Source organism: Halichoerus grypus, chromosome 4, assembly GCF_964656455.1.
Source record: "Halichoerus grypus chromosome 4, mHalGry1.hap1.1, whole genome shotgun sequence".
Taxonomy (NCBI): Eukaryota; Metazoa; Chordata; class Mammalia; order Carnivora; family Phocidae; genus Halichoerus; species Halichoerus grypus.
Genome location: NC_135715.1, coordinates 162,666,056 through 162,672,184, shown reverse-complemented (window position 1 = coordinate 162,672,184; position 6,129 = coordinate 162,666,056).

Genomic DNA, 6,129 nt, shown 5'->3' with positions numbered 1-6,129 from the left:
ACACACACACACACACACACACACACTCCCATGAACACACACACACACTCTCCCATGAACACACACACACACACACACTGGTTACACACACAAAAAACATCTCAGCAGTGTTCTCTCGCACTCCCAGAATAGTGAACATGTAATGTGGAAGGGAGGCTCCAAGAAGAAACACCCGCCACCTTTCTACCTACGTTCTCCTACAGTTTTAAGTCCTTACATGGGTCCAGAAGAAACATAAGACTTAGTCTATGCTTGACTGTGGGCCATTACTTAACATTAAAAATGCATGAGGAACTAAACTGAGTTTGCTGGAAGGAAAGCAAGCAAAGGCATTTATTTGTGAGTTGAAAATATGTTGAAAACATATTACAACATGGTAACCTAGAATTTCGGTGGTTTTGCTAAGCCAGAAAGAAGGAAAAAGCAAAGAAAATGTGTTTCTCATTTCTTGATTTGTATCATCTGAAGTAACTGAATACTCGTCCAATAGGCTTCCTCAGGTCTCAGGCTCCAATAAAGTTGAATTTAAAAGAAATTGTACCTACTCAGTCTTCCTATAGCTTTTAAAATTCAGGGTTATTGAAACTATGTCTATAAAACAAAAGAAAGTCTTTAAACCAAGTCTGGTCAGGAGGGAAGGGAAAGGAAGAAAGGCTGCCTGACACAATCCTGTTTCTCCCCTTTACTCTATGGCCCCTCTCAGCCAGTATAGTTGAGTTGAAGGTGCTTCCCTGTTAAAGTCACTTGACTACCTTTAGTTTCTGTCCAGCCTTATTTGGTCCTAAAAGAGGAACTAGTCTGAACTGGACATAAAACTGCAGGGAGTACTCGTACACTACAGACCTACCTGAATTACACTGAGATGTATTGCCCCTGACTCCTGCCTTCTTTACCTAGAATTATTACTCATTTGTGTATCAGGTAGTCTGAGCTAGAAAAAAAAAAAAGCACCGTAGTGGAGAGTAGACTATAGGAAAGATGTCATGAAAAATACTTATACAACCAGATATTTATATGCACATACATAGTATATGGGTAATAAATGAAATGAATTTGATTTTTCATCACATAAAGTTGATGGACTATGACTGATGATTTGGATATAGAAAAGGAAGAGCAGACCATGATCAGAAAGAACCAGTATGAAAGGAGATGAGAGCAGGAAAGTACTCTGTTAAAAACTTACATACCAACAAGGAACATAATTTATAAAATTATATACATATATATGTGTATATATATATATGAAGAGCATTTATATTCATTTTTACTATTTTTATTATAAAACCAATGCATGTTAACTACATATAAACTAGAAAATTCATAAATATAATAATAGAAATTCCTATATCCATAAATAGTATGCTAACACCATGATAGATGTATACATACTAGACTGTAGACAAAGGACTCTATTAGTCTTGTTCAACACTCTTAACTCAATGAATATTCTTAAGATAAATGGATTTGAGAGATTTTTCCATGCATATATAAATAATTCCATGCATATATAAATATTTCCATGCATATATAAATATGGAATTATTCCATGCACACTATTTTGCATTTGACAATATATTATAAATATATTTTCATGTCAATATATATTCATCTACGAATGGATAAAGAAGATGTGGTATATATATATATATATATATAGAATAAGAAAATGTGTTTCTTATTTCTCGATTTGTATCAATGGAATATTATGCAGCCATCAAAAGGAATGAAATCTTGCCATTTGCAACAACGTGGATGGAACTGGAGTGTATTATGCTAAGCGAAATAAGTCAATCAGAGAAAGACATGTATCATATGATCTCACTGATATGAGGAATTCTTAATCTCAGGAAACAAACTGAGGGCTGGTGGAGTGGTGAAGGTGGGAGGGATGGGGTGGCTGGGTGATAGACATTGGAGAGGGTATGTGCTATGGTGAGCACTGTGAACTGTGTAAGACTGTTAAATCACAGACCTGTACCTCTGAAACAAATAATACATTATATGTTAAAAAAAAAAAAGAAGATAGTAGGAAGGGAAAAATGAAGGGGGAGAAATCGGAGGGGGAGATGAACCATGAGAGACTATGGACTCTGAGAAACAAACTGAGGGTTCTAGAGGGGAGGGGTGTGGGGGGGTGGGTTAGCCTGGTGATGGGTATTAAAGAGGGCACATACTGAATGGAACACTGGGTGTTATACACAAACAATGAATCATGGAACATCACATCAAAAACTAATGATGTAATGTATGGTGATTAATGTAACAATAAAAAAATAAAAAATAAATAAAAAATCAAAAATATATATATATATTCATCTACAGAATTTTTTGCTATATTTTAGGATTGTTGTTTATACCATAATTTACATGATGGATTCCTCTTCTCTCTGAGCCCACTGAGAGGAGGCCTTCCTTCCCTTCTTTTTTTTTTTAGATTTATTTATTTATTTTAGAGAGAGAGTGCACATGGAGCATGAGCAGGGGGAGGGGCAAAGGGAGAGGGAGAGAAATCCTCAAGCAGACTCCCCACTGAGCACAGAGCCCTATGCAGGTTTCCATTCCAGGACCATGAGGTCATAACCTGAGCTGAAACCAAGAGTTGGACGCTTAACTGACTGAGCCAGTTAAGGCACATTTCTTCCTGTCTTCCTCATCAGGATTACTGCTCATTCCTTTGTCTCTCCTTCTCTTTGAGCTCTCATGGAGGTGTTCTCAAACTTTTATGAGCATTATATTTTCCTGAAGAACTTGTTAAAAATTCAGACTCCTGAGCCCTGCCCCTAGAAATTTGAATTCACTTGACTGAAATGAGTCATGAGAACCTGTACATTTTTTAAAAAGATCCCAGGTGATGTGTCTGCAGCAGGGTGGAGAGACCCCAGTATGAGAATCACCATTTTGCCAAACTACAGAATATTACAAGCATATTTTCACTCTTTCTCAATATTTAGAAACCTCGAACCTTCTGGAAGCCCTGCTCTATTTTGAGAGGAATATATAAAGGTCTACTTCCAGATCCCAACAATCCAAAGTAAAGAATTTGATGCTTAGGGATTCTTAACCTTAGGATGGGCCAATATATATATATATAGTCCATCAGAAACACCCAGGCTTAACACCTCTGCTGGTTCTGAAAATAACCAAGCATTTGAGACAAACCAATGGCAGAAGTACCCCTCCCAAGGTCCTCTCATAAAATGTTAACTTCACTCCAATTTTACAGATGCCTTTGAGTGTGTGTATGTGTGTATTCAGTTATACCATACCTCTGATTAGCCCACAAAAAGTCCAAAAAAGTCAGAAAACATACTGGGAAATTCCTATTTTGTTTTTCGCATTGAGTTGCCTTTCCTCCATCACTGCTTCTCACCTCTACCTTTGGGATGGTGCTGGGAAGGGGCTGGCATAAGAAGAGAGATGGAGAAGTGTCACTTAAATGAAGTCTGTGCCTCTCTTCTATAGTCAAGATTGGAATCCCATGGCTTTTGGAAGCCAAATAACAGTAGCCTACCTTAGCATTCTGTGGTCTGGTCTTAATTCACCACTTTCAAGGATAGGTAGGAATCACAGTGACAGTGGTAAATGAGGTCTGATTCCTGAACAAGGATTATGGTGGATCTGGAATCGTGGTAGAAGAAACAGGAATGATTGCTTCTGCTCATGCCTCTCACCTTTTCTCCAGTAGCTGGCACAAAAATAATCATGTGAGATGACTTCTTAAAACACTTCTAGGACCTCCATTATATTTGATATAAAATCCAAAAACTTGAGCATGGCTATCAAGGCCCCTTATGATCTACCCAGTGTTTCTATGTCTCCAGACTCCCCTACCGCCCCTCCTCTCTCCAGCCTTTCCTTCACATATGCACGCACGCCTACTGTGTGCTCCAGTTATACCCATACTCCACTCATATTCTCAGAATCACCATCCCTTCTCACGTCTGGGCCGTTGCCCAGAAACACACGATTTCCTCCACTTGCAACCTTTTGGACCACTCTTGCCATCTCTCCATCTGAAGGACTTCTACTTATCTTTTATATCTCAGGATAAACATTGCTTCTTCTAGGAAGCTTTTCTTCATCCTTACCCCTCCATAGTAGGTTGAATAATGGCCACCCAAAGATAACATGTCCTAATCCCTGGAATTTCCTTATTTGGAAAAATGGTCTTTACAGATGTAATTAAGGATCTTATGATGATTTGAAGGTTACCTTGGATTGTCCACATGAGCCTTCACAAGTGCCCTTAGAAGAGGGGTAAAGGGAGATAACAAAGACATGCAGAGTACACAGCCGAATGAAGATGAAGGAAGGAGGGTTGGAGTGATGTAACCACAAACCCAGGAATGCCAGGGCAGCTGCCAGAAGCTGGAAGAGATGAGGAAATTATTCTCCCTTATGATCCCTGGAAGGAGAGCCACCCAGATGGATTTCTAGCCTCCAGAACTATGAGAAAATCCACTTCTGTTGTGTTAAACCACGAAGTTTATGGTAATTTGTTAAAATAGCCTCAAGAAATTAATACACTTCCAATCTGAAAAAGTTCCTCCTTCTTTCTTCTCCATGGCACACCTGGCATAGCACTTCCAGCACTTAACTATGATCACCTATTTGCCTGTCTTTATACTCCCATGAGATTAGGATAAGGAGGAGTACTCTCCGTTCTGCTCCCCACTGTACTCTCAGTGTCTAGCATGGGGGCTTTCATAAAGTAGATGTTCAGCAAATATTTGTAAAATCAACAGGTGAATGAATGAATGAATGGATGGATGAATGAATAAACGAGGAAAGATTTTCTTATAGAGAAAAAACATGGACACCTAATAATGACTATTTGAAAGACTATTATGTCGGGAGAGGGAGATGAAATTAAAATGTATTAAATGTCTACTATATCAACTACCATGCTAGATGATTAATGTATATTACTTCATTAATCCTCCTTCACAAAATCCTTAAAAATATTTCTGCCCTGGTTTTATGGAGGTGAGGCTAAAAAAATGAAGTAATTCCCCATGGTCATATAGGAAGGAAGAGACATCTTAGATGGCCCTGGGGGTGTGATGAGGCCCAAAGTGTGAAAGGGCAGAAGAGTTCAATTTAGAAAGCTGTTCTTTGTATTAAAAACCAGAGTTATCCAACAGTGAGATGTGCTGCCTCAAAAAGCAGACAATGGCACTGGGTGTGTTCAAGCAAAGGCAGGATGATCATTCATCAGGACACAAAACAATGTCTGAATTAAAAGGAGGTCAGTGCAGATTCCGAGATGACCTCTGAGGCTTATCCCAACCCAGGTTCTTTGGTTCAAGGGTGGGCTGGGAAGCCATTGAAGGAACACCTTTGTTGAAGGCTTAATAACTATGTGAATTTATTCTTATGGGCTGTAAAATCTAGTAGAGAATTAGCAACCTGCAACCCATGTTCCAGAATGGCGCTGAAGTTGTCATGAGAGCCTAGTTCCTCTTGAGGACCATTCTCTCTCATTTTTGAGCCAGCGATCCACTTTTCCTTTCCCTCCCTCTTGTAAGGATCAGTCCTCAGCATTAGCCCAAACCTCCTCCCTATCTCCTCATACACACCAGGATCCAAATGCTCAGAAAACTACTTTTAAAAGTTGTCTGAGCCTTATAAAGCATTTCTCAAAGTGTTTTAGGCCCACTAGATATTCCATGAAAAACAATCTTCCCTGGAGATAGGGTTTACTCCATAATTACTTGAAGATACAGTATGAATAATTCTTTTCTATTTTTTTTCATAAAATCTCTGAAATGAACTTATTGTTTACTTCTTTCTCCCAAACTCGGACTGCAGAAAATAAGATCAATAAATCAAGAGTTCAGTTGAACTTCGGATCCCCAATCTGATATGACCCCTGTTTCCTTTCAACGTCCAGGGATACTTTGTGCTTTGTGTTTGTCTTAGCATCCTTATTTAATTGTGCTCCTAAACGTCCTTGTATTATTGTTATTTTCTTTTTGTCATATTCTCCCTAAGAGATTATGAGCTACTTGGGAGCCAAGATAAATCTTATTTGTTTTTTAATCCTTGCAGTACCTTTCTTTAACACTGTTTAGCATGTGCTAGTCTATTGAACTGCTCAAAGTTTGGCTATATTATAATTTTTAA